The sequence below is a fragment of the Peromyscus maniculatus genome, chromosome 20 (genome assembly GCF_049852395.1).
Source record: "Peromyscus maniculatus bairdii isolate BWxNUB_F1_BW_parent chromosome 20, HU_Pman_BW_mat_3.1, whole genome shotgun sequence".
Classification (NCBI taxonomy): domain Eukaryota; kingdom Metazoa; phylum Chordata; class Mammalia; order Rodentia; family Cricetidae; genus Peromyscus; species Peromyscus maniculatus.
The window spans coordinates 6,195,894-6,210,180 of NC_134871.1; the positions used below are offsets into that span (position 1 = coordinate 6,195,894).

Below are 14,287 nucleotides of genomic sequence, written 5' to 3' on the forward strand. Positions count from 1 at the left end.
GGTACTAATGCACGCTCTCCCCCCGCCACCCCCCGACAGGCCAGCCTTTGCCATCACTTGACCATCACTGCACCAGGCACTGGCCTGGCAGTGTGCAGATACCCTGAAGGATCTGTTTCTAGGAAGGCAGAGGTGAAGCGCAAATGAAAATAATTTCAACGTGTCATCCTCCACAGGCCACCGAGATTCCCTCGGGGACCCTGGGTAGGCCCAGGGGCTTGGGGGGGCCTGAGACAGCTTTGTCGCTAGAGCCGTTCAGCCTCGACTCGTATTTTAAGACCAGCGGGGATGTAATATCGGCTGAAAGGAGTTTTCTGTGTGCTATTTAACTAAACGGCTCTGCAGCTGGAGAGAGCCATGGGCAGACGTGTTATGATTCAAAGGTTCCCAATTACAATGATCCTCTTTTATTGTATAAAAACAGCAACACAGCCATTCTCCACCCCCCGCCTGTCCCCCGCCCGTCCCCTCCACCCCTGCTCCTCATTGGCTAGCAAGGCTGTGCTGTATCCTGGGGGGGGGGGGTGCAGTTCCTCTTCAGGTCCCAACTCTGCAGCTTTTGGCTCATTGGGATTCTCTGTGTCCAGGTCAAGGAGAGAGTACAGTATCCCCGGGGAGCATCTGACACAGAGGGATGCCACGAGGGGGGCGGGACTCTAAAGATTATGGGTGAAGATTAGAATCCCAGTTCTGACCATACTCTTCTATGTACCCATTGCATGTACACACACACACACACACACACACACACACACACACACACACACACACACACGGTACACATGCTGGCCCATTCCCTATACCCCTGGAAAGCAACCAGATAGACAGGCCCGAAGTGTGTCTAAACCAAACCTTCTCTCCACACTTCCTTACAGGCTGGCCAGGAGCGTGTCTGTCCACATGCTCGAAAACCCTGGACACAAGCGGATCTGAGGAAGTGACCCGCCTCTCTTACCTTCCCTGTGTGTTCCTGAACCAGGGCTTCAGCTCTTTGAGCTGTACTTTCCTGTCTCTGCAGTGGACCAGACATAGCTCTCCATTCACCCCTCCTGCTTGGATGAAGGGGCAGAATAAAGGGGAAGCATTCAGTCTGGCACACAGTAGCCACTGCTATTCTTCAGATGAACTGATTTGTGGGCTTGTGGTGTGCCTGAGTGAGCGGGGCAGCAGCTCTGCATTTGTTCAGTTTCACCAGCCAGAGCTGACAAAGCTGTGGGAGTGGAGCTGGCCCACTGAGGAGTGTTTTTCTCCTATCTTTCTGTAATACCAGTTTGAAACGGTCACCTGTGTGCAGCTGATGCATGCATGCATGCATGCATGCCTGCCTGCTGTCTGCTCTTTAACTTAGGCTTCTTAGGCCCCTTCCATGTTCTGCAGATGTTTTAGAGCCCAGCAGCTGCAGCTGCAGCTGCAGGCATTCAAGCGGACCAAAGAGAAGCCATACCCAGGACCTTCTGCTCACAACACCCCAGCCAGGCCAGGCCATGCTGTCAACAGCTTCTGTCATTCACGAGTGGGTCCCAAGACCCCAACAGGAAGGACTGCTCACCAAAGAAAGAGCCGACTCTACTTGACCACACCAGTGCCCCCAGGATACAAAAATCAGTTCCCCATACTGTTTGAATGTCAAACAGTTCCCTGGGGTTTTTCCTGGTTCCCTCTATGAGATAAATGCAATGCAGGCCTGTAACACTTCCATCCCACACCAAGCCTGAGCACCCCAAAGGCAGACCACAAACCTCTTTCTTCAAAGTTATCACTGGGGCCACACTCCTTACTATCGAACTTCCTGTAGATCAATATTACACAGATTTCATTCACTGCCGATTGCATTCTGTGTTAAATGCTATTGCTGTGTGAAACACTGTTGTGACTAGATTTAATCTCCAGGAACATTCTCGTATTAGGAAGTAGGGTGTGTGGCAGGACTAAAAGGGGTATAAGTTGAGGCTTTCAGTAGGTAAACTGTCCTCACTGGGGCATAGGGTGGCTGGCTCTGGCCCTGTCCTCTATTTCTTGGGGAAATTTGGGTAAATATGGATGTAATGTTGTTAGGATAGCTTTGCTCCTTGGGGGTCTCTCTCACACACACCATTGCCAATCAACCTCTCTTAAATGCATGACTACCAGCACAGAACAGGAAACAGCTTGTAGGAGGATTTTCTTAATATCACAACCTGTTCAACGTAGGGTGGGGGCTTTACAGAAGGGCTGGGGAGGGGAGGTGGGACCACATTTCTTATTCTCTCTCTCTCTCTCTCTCTCTCTCTCTCTCTCTCTCTCTCTCTCTCTCTCGCTCTCTCGCTCTCTCTCGCTCTCTCGCTCTCTCTCCCAGTTCAGAAGAAAATTGCCTTACCAATGTCACACACAACATCCATCTAAGTGTCGACCTACAGGACATGTGAACAGCAGTGTGGCCCTCAGCATTGCTCTGTGTGGGTGTGGACCTTGATTCCACGGAGGATGTGCCCATGACTGGCACCAGACGCATCAGGATTTTCACGGCTATGGCCACTCAGATTGGCCACAGAATAAGTGCCAATGTTCAGGTAAGAGGAGAGCACAATGAGATGGGGACAGGCAGGGTCCCTGGTGGATAATTAACACTGAGTGTGTTAATTACGAGGACACAAGGAAGTCATTTCCTAGAGGTAGTTGCAGTGACCAGGATGATGGTGATGATGGATGAGTACAGTATGTGTCAGGGGTAGTGCTATTATACACATTATATAATATACATTATATATTATGGGCATTACATATTATTATTATTATATACATTATATATAATATATTTTCTTTTATAAACCTTTAAAGCTCCATAATAATTCATATGGCAGCTATGAATGGTTCTGCTTTAAAGCAGACACCAAGGTTCAGAGACTCAAGTAACTCCCCAAAGGCATAAGGCTAATAGAGTTTGGACAAGAGGAATCAGAGAGCTTGGCTCTTGCTGGGGGAGTCCTGCACGTGGGAGCTGAGAGAGCTCTGAGGCCCACTCCTGTTACCTTCTTGATTTAAAGCAATGCAGGGGGGAGGGCCAAGGCCAAGGCGATTCTGCCGGTGAGAGGCAGAGCTATGGCTAGGACCCAGGAATCCCAGAGGCCAGGAAGAAGTAGCTGGGAAAGAGGTCCAGCTGCTTCTGCTCCGTGACCTGAACCACTGGGAAAGAGGGCTGCTCACCTCCCGGGACAGCGGAACCACCTCAAAAGAACTTCAGGTGACTGGTTTGTGCAGTGTGTGTGTGTGTGTGTGTGTGTGTGTGTGTGTGTGTGTAGGCCGGAGGGCAATGTTGGGCATCTACCTCAGTCGCTCTTCAATTTATTTTTTGAGACACAATCTCTCACGGAAGCCAGACTCACTGATTGAGCTGGACTGTTTGGCCAGGGAGTTCCATGAACTCTTCTGTCTTTCTCTTCAGTCCAGGGGCTTTTATTATTATTAGATTTTTATTGTCAGGATCTAAAGACTATCTCTCCTTCCCCCTTACCTCTTCAGTGTATTCTGTCATCTTTTTTTTTTCCCTGAGACAACACTGGCCCCTGTCTGAAAATGTCCTTGATCTCATGCGATGTGAAGTGAGACCAAGCAAGGTTGTCTGTACCAGGCACACTGATAGCCTTTGTCTAACTTTCCTTAAGAACACGACGGTCCCTACTCAGAAGGCAGCCATGGCGCCTACAGAGTAAAGGTCAACCACCTGCCCAGTGAGTGAAATCTGACATCATTTCCTGTATGACTTTCCCAGTACCCCTTTCTCTGCTTCCTAGGCTGCAGACAGCTTCCAGGACCACCCAAATCCCTTTCTTCCACTTCCTGAGAAATCGCTCTACCTGCTCATTCAACAGCTATTGCCATCTACCCCCTTACAAGCAGAACTCCATCATGTTCATGGCAGTAATGTGCCTGACGAAAAATACTTGATCGTCTCTCTCTGGCACGTTTGGGTCACCACATAGCCAAGCTCTGATTGGGGCCTGGAGATGAAAGAGTCTCCTTAAACCTCAGGCCTAAGACCCACATGCTAAGGATGGCAAAATGAAAAGACACGGTTCGGGGTCCCAACGATACAGCTGAGGCACCATCCCATCCCCACAAAAATGCCCCAGCTGGATAAATCCCATGGCCTTCAGAGTTTCTGTTGCCAGCAGCTGCATCAATGCTATCCTACGCATCCTCACCCAGGCTTTGTTTCTCCTCATTCACGGGTCACTTTAGAAGCCACCCCCTTCCAGGAGATTCCCCACCAGCCCCTCAGAGCCGCACAATCACACCCTCCTTGTGCGTCCACAATAGTTGCTTTCCTCAATTATAGCACTTACTTAATTCTGCTTGATTGGGCCTAATGAGCATTCCTACTGTCTGTTCAAACTCCTGGAGGGCAGGGGGTCTTTATCCCACCAGCATCTCCATTAGCGTGGAGCAAAGCTTTGTGCTGAGCCCAGGGGCTCTGGCCCCCAGCATGGGCACAATGTCTGGTGCACTGTACTGGAGGAGTGGGAATGAATACCCACAGAGTGGGTGCTGACACTCTCGCCTCACGAACTGTTTGGTCTAGGAGTTGGTCAACAAGCGAGCTGACCTCTCTAGGCCTGCACTTCTTCATCTATAGAGAATGGGAGCCTCTGTATCTCCTGGCTGTCACGAAGACAAAATAGTCTCATCCTAAGCACTTAGGAGAGTGCCTGGCATATACAAATGTTTAACGACTGTGGGCTCTTACTAGTAGCCGGGAACTCGATAGTTGTTGAACGAATAAATACATCAACACTCAGTCGCCAAATAAATGAAGAAACAAATGAAATCCAGATGAGTCCCCGAGTGGAGGGAGACCCGGGGCAGTAAGTAGTTCTTGCTCAGTCTTGCCTGCCCTTGACCCTTTGATTTGTCCTCATGATAACCTCGTGCATCAGAGATGAATGCTGTGAAATCAGCCAGGTCTCCAATACAGACTCTGCATTGCACCCTGTAGGCTGGCTAAGCATTCTCCACCTCTGTGAGCTCTCCTTTCCTCAACCAGTATCTGAAGACAATAGTAACTGTTGGCGTGGGGGTTAATGGCAAGGATTACATGATAAAGCATGACCATTCAGCAGGCCTAGATACTGTCACAGCAAGTACTTGCAACACTTACAAGAAAACATCAACATTTTTTTTCATTGTTGTTAAAGGCACAGTGTCCCAGTAACCACCAAGGCCTGATGGACTGGGATGCCGTCACCATCGGGCAAAGTCAAGATCGTCTGTTTTCAACTTGGGAATCCAATGCTGTCAGTGTATGTGATTCCCTCCCCCACCTCTGTAAATGATAAGTCACTGGTTTACCCTAAAACTTTGGCCTTCTGAATTTTCCCCTTAAGTGCCATTATCTGCAGGTGGATCCTTAGCTTACATCAAAACCCTTCCAGAAAGCGAGGTACAAATTCACAGAACAGTGATGGAGTTGAATATTTACACAGTAACAATATTTCCACACACCGCAGGCCTGATTACTGTCAGGGACACATTTTAATCTTATTCTTAGATTTCCCCTGGCCTTAAAAGAACACGTGTAAACAAACAGCTTTATGTAACTTTCACTTTAAACTTAAACCTTTATGTTGGTCCCACGGAACCACTTGACGGCTCCATTAGTCTATTTTTACTATCAAACAGGCCATTTAACACGATATTTATTCTACTTGGCCGTCATCCAAATGCTTTTTGACATTACTGCCCTGGGCCTGAACTGCTTAGACTCGAGGCCCTTATAAACAGAAAATCACCTTTTGACTTAAGTCTCGGAGCGCTCAGACTCTCACCCTCTTCACTTCCGTGGCGTTAATTTCTGCTCTACTCTAGAGAAAGCCAGCACTAGAGAGGGTGTTTTAAGAGGCTTGTGGTGGGAAGTCCAAGCCGCTTAGGGGTCACATGGAAGCATTCTTGTCTCCCAAGTCCTGCTTCAATACAGGGCTGGCCTCAGATCTAAGGAGCTGCTCCCTTCCAGAAAGAGATCTTCAGAGAGCAGCAAATGGAGAACTGGGGGGGGGGGGGGGGGGCTCTAAAGGACAGTGATGCCTGGGGCTCCAGCTGAGCAGTGACTCTGAACAGGGAGGGGTGCTCCCTCCTCCTCCTCCCCGCCCCCAACAAAAGGCCATCGCGGAACACTGGAACCCACTGGCTTTGAAGCCAATCAGTCAGGTGGAAGCCTGGGCAAATCACGACTTGGCTACCGAGACAGGTCTCCCCCACCCACCCTGTTTGATAAGCCCTCCTCATCTTCCTCCACCGCCTCCCGAGCTCGGCACAGCCAGGAGGCCAAAGGGACGTTCCTGTCTGTGATGCTCCTGCTTTCCAACTTTCCGAGCTTCTCGGTCCTCGAAGCCTCCTGCAAAGCTGCTCGGGAAAGGGCAAGTTTGCAAAGCCCTGGATCCTAAGTCCTGGGGAAGCCACAAAGACGCTCCAACGCCAGCAATGATTAACCTCTTGTGGGACGGACTGGAAAAACGCCACGGCCACTCAGGCGGGAGACGCGGGCTCGGGCTGGTCCGGGCGGGCCGGGGAACAGCAGGGCCCCCGGTGACCGCGCGCCCCACGCATCCCCCTCCCCGCGCACCTGAGCCGGGCGTGGGCACAGCGCCGCGCTCAGGCCCTGCCCGCAGGTCGCTCGTCCGCCGCCCGCGCCGCGCCGCGCCGCGCGCCGGCCGCCTGCAGCCACCGGGAGCGACGCGAGGAGAGGCAGCCTCAACACGGCGTCATGCTTCCTGCCACCACATTACGGCGAATCGTCACCGGGAGAGGAGAGAAGAGGGGAGAGCGGGGGAGGGAGGGGAGCAGCTCCACGCAGCCCCCCAGGCTGCCAAAAAGCGCCGAGACGGGTCCACGTCCCGGTGGAGTCCCCGCGGGACCGGCCCCGTTCGCACAATGCGCCGCAGTTTGGCCAAGAAGGCAGGGAGCCGGCCACAAAATAAATAAATAAAAAACAGAGTCGGGTCTACGTAACGCCCTGTCGAAAGCGGACGCCATATTTTTTTGTGGCTTATGTCGACATAGGGAAACGTAGACATGTTTTCCTCCTCCTCCTCGGTCTGGCTTCCATTTATCCAAACTTATAATCAAAACTATTTCATAAAAAAAAAAATCTCCGTTCTCCCCCCACCCCTCGCCCCGTCTCCGCGGATTTCCTCCCACCCGCAAAAAAAAAAAAAAAGCCTGCACACCCCCCTCCCGCGCACCCCCATCCCTAAGCCGGCCAAGTCCCATTAACAACACATTTTCGGGAGCCGCGGCGGCGGTGGGAAAGTTGGGTTGGAGTAGCGGGCGCCCGGCGTGTCGGGCTCCGGGCTGGCGGTGCCCGCTGCGGGTGCTCCGCGCCGGGGCGAAGTTTCTTACCTGCGCCGGGGTTGGGAACGCGGGGACCCGGGCTGGGAACGCGGAGACGAGGCACGGGCGTTCCAAAATGGAACTCTGCTGGCTCCCCCCACCCACTCCCCACTCCCCACCCGGCGCCCGACTCGGGCTCCGTGGGAAAGAGGTGGTGGTGGTGGGGAAAGCCAGCCTGGCAGACAGACAGACAGACAGAAAAGGCCCCCGTACGGAGAACGGTTGGCCGAAATTTTTAAAAGGGGGGGAAAAAAAGAAAAAGAAAAGAAAAAAAAAAGAAAAAAGAAAAAAAAAGGGGGAAAAATGCCTCGATCAGTGGGGAATCTACGCCAAAACCCACATGATCTGTAACGTCAGCATGCGTATTTGCATACGATACCACCACCGGAGCTGCCACCCCGGCTCGGGTTCCGCAGAAAGTTACAAAGTGAAATTCAGGCCCCTGGGCAGACGCCGGCAAAATGTCATTTTTAGGAGGGAGCTGAGGGTGGGGGGAGGCTGGTCCTAAAGGCTCTGATGAGTGGCCAAACGGGAGGGGGGGTGCAGTAAATGAACTTAAAAGTCCGAGTCCAGTAACGGACTCGATGGAATTTTTGCGGGAAGAGGTGGGGGGAGGCGCAAGCGAGATCATTGAATATTGAGCACAACCCGGCGGGCGCGCGGCCGCGGCCAAACCCTCCCGGTGCAATACCCATTTTCTTTATGAAAAGTTCAAGGTGTCACTGATGAGCTCAACAAACTGTTGATCCTCACCACGTGGAGTGGCGGATCGTGGGACCGCAGGGCGCTAGGGCTTGCCCGGCGCCAGCAACACCCGGGACTCCGCGTCCTCCTGCAGTGCGTGGGGGCAGAACGCGGGTGGGGGCCTCACGCGCCCTGGACTCTGCCTGCTCTTTCGCCCGACTTCCGGCTCCAGAAAATAATAACATTCTTAAAAACTTTTTTTTTTTTCTAAAGCAAGATGCATTTTCCTCCCGGAATAGTAATGAGAAGGCTTGAGAGTAGGGCGGGGAAGAAGGCGCCCCCACTTATATAACCACTCGAAGTCAGATCACTTTTGTTGGGGATTTCCGCTCGCGCCTGGGCTCAGTCTGGTTAAAGATCTTCAAACTTTTTCCCTCCAAACCCATAAACAAACAGACTCCGGGGGAGCTGACTTAAACTTGTCTAGCCCAAGTTCGCAGGGATTCTCAGACTCAGAGAAATGCACACGCTTGCAGCGCGCACTCTGGAGTCCTTCGGAAGTGAGACGGGTCACTTTCCGAACTGGGACAGCCCCGTTCCCGGCGGGAGGGTTCTCCAAACCTGGCCTCCTCCTGCGCTTCAGAGCACCCGCGGGTGGCGTGTGTGTGTGTGTGTGTGTGTGTGTGTGTGTGTGTGTGTGTGTGTGTGTGTGTGTGTGTGTGTGTGTGCCCTTTCTCTGCAGCCTTGGGAACCGTGAACTTGCGACCCGGTTGCTGTGCTGCGGCGACAGTGCAGGGTTAAAACGCTTTAAGGGAGCATCTGAGGGACGCCGAGGGACCTCCCGCAGCAACCTGCCTGCGCTGCGCATTCCTGCCCTCAAGGACCCTGTGTCCCTTTCGCAGGCTCGGGGGCGCTTGGGAATTTCTTGGGCGTGGGCGCTCTGGAGCCCACCGTGGGCGAGGGGGCCGAGCTCTGGGAACCCAGATTTGACCCTGAGACTTATTCGAGGAAAAAGAGGGCCTGGGGCTTGAAGCCTGCGGAGTCGCCTCCCACCCTGCAGATTAGCAGGCGCGTCGCGTCGGGGTTTCCCAGCCAGCTCTGCTCCGGGGAATTAGAACGAACTCTAGCGGCCGCTTGCGACTCCGCTCGGGGCGCCAGGACTGCAACAGGTGGCGGTGTGCTGCGGGGTAGCCAAGGCGACGACCCAGTCTAGAGTGGAAGACTGGCTTTGGGGGCTGATGGGTGGCCACAACTCTGGGGAACCTCTTTTTGGCATTTTACTTTCGTAGACTGCAAAAAAGGAAGTAGTCAAAAAAAAAAAAAAATTAAGGTCGCCCCCAGGGCTCCCATTTCTCTAGTAACCTTTGTTTCTTCGGGAGTTTGTCCTATTTAAGATTAAATTAGCGCACATGCAAATATTTCTTACTAGCTTGCCAGCTTTGGTTGGGTTATTGCTGGCTGGGGCGGAGGGAGGGGCGTTGTCCCCCCCCCCACCCCCCGTTAAGTAAAAGCCCCCAAACCGGGATCCTGGCTGCAGACTGGCTTTCCTGCCCCCTCTCCACTAGGGAGACAAAATCCTCTTGGTTCTTAACAGGATTCCGTTCCGAGCTTTGTTGGTAACTATAATCCGGATCATGCCCTGTCTTTCCCAGACTCATCTGATACCTGTGACCTGAGTCCTGTCAATTTGCATCCAACACCAGAATTTGGGGATGTTGTCTGAGCTGGGTCGTTTTTGTCCACTTGACACAAACTAGGGTCCCCTAAGAAGACAGAATTTCAATCGAAGAATTACCAGATTGGCCTGTGGGCACACCTATGGGGCATTATCTTGATGGACATGGGAGGGCACAGGCCACTCTGTAAGGGGCGACTCCTGGTCTGGTGCTCCTGGGCTCCTCAGGAAAGCAAGCTGAGCAAGCCCGCAAGCAGCTTCCTTGATGGCCTCGGCTTCAGTTTCTGTTTCCAGTATCACGCCTTGAGTTTCCACCTTGCCTTCCCTTGATGATGGACTGTAACCTATAAGTCAAACAGACCACAGACCCTTCAATCTCTCAAATTGCTTTTGGTCATGGCGCTTACCATCACAGCAAGAATGGTAACTAGGACACTGGCTTTTCTCCCTAAATTAGGGTGTGCCAGAATAGTGAAAGGACAAACAAACAGATATTAAAACTGTCACCAGCTCAGTAGTTTTTTACATCTCTTATCTTGTTATGCCCTTCCAGGTCATTTTACCAACACCCCCAGTCCTTTAAAATTAGGTATACTTTGCAGGCTGTTTCCATGGAAATTGCCTAAACCTTAAGGAAGCAATTCCTATTTTGAGGCTCCACTTCCTCCTGATGAGCAATTACTTAGGAAGCTCCTCTATAAGCCAGGCTTCCGTTGCCACCCGCTCCTGGCTGGGTAACAGGTTGTAGATAGCCTGGGAAGAGCCAGAGTGAGGAAGCCAGTGACCCTGGAAGGACCTGTATCTTCAGGGTGCAAATCTCAAAGACACGAGAAGGTGAGGGCTTCTGTGCTGCGCTGTCTTTAGATGGCTCAAAATTTAACATGCGGTGGACTCTCACTGTCAGAAAAACAAAACAAACAGCAAAAGGAGCTTGGGATGATGGATCAGTGGTTCAGAGTACACAGATGATGGAACTGAGTTCCTAGTACCCACAGACAGCGGCCTGTAACTACTGCAGGACATGTGTTCTCCTCATTTAGGCTCCCTGACACACACACACACACACACACACACACACACACACACACACGGGTAGACTTCAGGACTGTTGAAACCAATATTATAAGGGTGATGTTTACTAGGTGCTTTGCATGTGTATGCTAATCACGACTTAATCCTTACAATAACCCTGTGCTCAAAATGTTTTGTCTCAGGCTTCCTCTAGACTTTAAAAAAAAATCACTGAGGACCCCCACACAACTTGTATTTATGTGGGTTATACATATATATTGACAGTTAACATATTTGAAATTAATTATAAAAATGTCTTATTGCTACACATTAATTGCACAAAATAATAGGTTTCATAGCGACATCACACACACACACACACACACACACACACACACACACACACACACACACTTCATACTGTCTGCTATACACCTGTGAGAGAAAAAGAGTCAAAAGGGCAAGCAAAATTTCAGTCTGTTATGAAAATAATTTTGACTTTGAAGACCTCATGAAAGGATCCTGGAGGACCTTCAGGGTCTCTGACCACATTTTATAAGCACTGTTAATAAGTTATGTGCTCTCTCCCCACCTCACAGGTGAAGAAGCTCAGGGATCCGTGACAAGCTGCACAGGCAAGTGGAAGAAATTAGGCTTCACGAGTTCCATCAAGTCCAGAGCCAGAGTTCTTAATCCTGCCCAAGCCCACCTCAGCAGGAGCAGCCGCAGTACTTTCCAGGACTATTTCCCTTAACATCAAACAGAACTTACTAGGCGCCAGGCATTGCATCTGGCTTTCATATGCATTATCTTATCAAATCCTTAGACTCCCATTGCTTACAAGTATGGTTACCCCAGTATATACATAACAATAGGTATGGTGCAGGGAGGTTAAGAAGTGTCTCCAGAGGCCTGGTGAGGTGGCTCAGCAGTTAAGAACACTGGCTGCTCTCCCAGAGGATCCAGGTTCGATTTCCAGCACCCACATGGTAGCTCACAACCCTCTGCGACTCCAGTTCTGGGGATTTCATGCCCATTCTGGCCTCGACAGGCACTGGGCACACATGGCACACAGACACACAGGTAGAAAAAAAGCACACATAACACATAAAATAAAAAGAAATAGATCTTTAGAAGGAAAGGGACTTCTCCAAAGTCACATAGCAATTCCAGCCACGATTAGACCCTGAGTTCCAACCTTTGTCTGGTGGCTTCAGAGCTAAGAATGAAGGACCACCATCCTTTTCTAGATGCCTAAGTGAGAAAGAATGACTTCCACTCTCTAATTTGTGGAGAGGAATCCCACGGTGTTGCTGTGCAGGTGTTGGAGCCGGGACTGCTTTCAACTTGACAGCGGGAGTCTGACTTACTAGCAACTTGAACTTGCATGGAGCACACAACCAGAAGTTTACAAAGTGGAGAAAATCAGAGACTATTATGTATTTGGCTTCCCTGGCTGGCTTGGTCCTTGTATCAACCGTACAAGGCAGGCAGAGCTGCTGTGATCATTTTCACACTACAGAGGAGCCTGTTGAAGGATTGTAAAAATAATAATAGCAGTTAGTCCAAACTCACAGACTAAATCGAGAATGGTGATTAAAATCCAATCTTTTATTTAAAAATTTGTATGATTTTTATGGTCATTATTAATGTGTACTTGCGCGCGTGCGTGCGTGCGTGCGTGCGTGCGTGCGTGTGTGTGTGTGTGTGTGTGTGTGTGTGTGTGTGTGTATGTGCAAGCACACACCTTCCACCCTGCTTTTGAGACAGGGCCTCTTTGTTTCTGCGGTTGTACAATACTCTGATTTAGCTGACCTGTGAGTTTCTGGCCTGTTCTTCTGACTTTACCTCCCATTTCACAGGGGCATGGCACCACATTCAGCTTTTTATATGGGTCCTGGGGACTGAGCTCCGGTCATCAGTCTTGTGCAGCAAGTGTTTTTACTCTCTGAGTCATCTCGCTGGCCCGACCCCAAGTCTCGAAGTAATTGAAAGGCAAATGCCCTTTCCTTATGTGTGCGTGTTATGAGAGGGGGGAGGACCATGTAGCTGAGACTGGCCTTGAACTTTCCATCCTCTTGCCTCTGCTTTTTCTGAGTCTTTGGATTAGTCATGGGCCACCATACCCAGCTGGTCATTTGTTTCTTTCTCTAAGTATAGTTTTAATGAGACATTGCACTCTTTTTTTATTTTTGTAGAAGTGTGGCTACAATAGCCACCAAGAACAGTGGTTTCCTATCATATACTGTTTCACGTGTACTCATTCATTCTTTTGTTCATTTGTATTCCTACTAGAATCTAAGATTCATATAGGCAGGAACTTGTTTGGTGTAAGTAACTGTAGAATTCAACTTGTTTGGCATGCCATAGATGCACAAGTAACTGCTGAATGAATGAATGAATGAATGAATGAATGAATGAATGAAGTGCATCTTTTGTCAGGTTTCAACCAGTAACAGAGAACCAGTGCTATTCAGGAGCATTCAGCTTCTGGGGCTGCAGATATAGCTCAGTGGCAGAGTGCTTGCCTCACATGGTGAGGCTCTGGCTTTGATTCCCAGAACATAAACAAATACATCAACTAGACATCTCCTGCCTTTCTGGAATGGTCACAAGGGGCTTTGCTTCCCAGGGAAAGGCTGCTGCTTCTACACAGTGGGGGCCCTGTGTCTGGTGAGGGAATGCACAGGTAGGCAGGATCCCCGGGATGGGAACAATAGTTCTGAACTGGTCCTTTGGTGCCCATTTCTGTCTCACTAACAAGCTCATTTTCTAGGCTCAGAGACTGAGGTTCCTGGTAATGATGCCTAGTCTAGACCCCAAGCCTCCCAACTTCTGCCTGGTGTTCACACCCCTACAGATTTGCTTGCAAACAGAACCTGCAGCTTACCATACAGAAACAGAACTATATTTTCAGTAGATACGCAAAGGAGCTAAGTAAGATAGATCAGCATGGCTGAATGTTGTAGGGGGTGGGGGGAAGGCTTATGGAAGCAAGAAGCACCTGCTCCAAGCCACGATGGAGGCAGATGGGTTTGCGATTCTGCCTTACAGTGGGGAAGGATGCCTGCTGGCTTCTTCAGAGGATGTTTGTGAGCCTTCCACATGACACCACATAGGACTGTACCTCTTTATTCTTGTAAGAACTGAAGGATGCATCATGATATGCTGATGTACCATTGTCTGGTTAGTTACATTGAGGCTGTGACATAGAGGCTCTGGGCTTGGAGTATTAGCTCCATTGTTCGTATCTCTGAACTTTAGAATCCTTAGCTATGAATACTAAATGGGGGCAATGATAAACACTCAACTCCCAGGGATTGAGATAATTAATGTAAATTATTGAGTCTTCATGCTCCACCTACTGTGAGGGATCAGAAAATATAACCTATTATTCTCACTTCTCATATAAAAATTAATATATATTCATTGCTGAAATTTAGAAAAATTTCATCCAGTTTTTGTTGAAGGAATAATACATTACATAAATATGTAATATAAAGGCAACAACTGAGTAAAATGTATTTATGGTATTTAAATTATTAATAGCACAAT

The 14,287-nt window shown here is 49.9% G+C and overlaps 1 protein-coding gene across 2 annotated transcripts in view; it reads right to left on the reverse strand.

Moving 5' to 3' along the window:
• The window catches only part of Zhx2 (zinc fingers and homeoboxes 2), a 159,698-nt gene extending 151,855 nt beyond the window's left edge, over positions 1-7,843 (reverse strand). Inside the window, exon 1 of one of the 2 annotated variants that reach the window (XM_006990680.4) lies at positions 7,372-7,843. The gene's annotated coding sequence lies outside the window, so the exon portion shown is untranslated. Of the gene's footprint in view, positions 1-6,595; positions 7,095-7,371 lie in introns of those variants that run through there. The other variant, XM_076555755.1, reaches the window with a different exon arrangement.
• Positions 7,844-14,287: the final 6,444 nt, after the last annotated feature.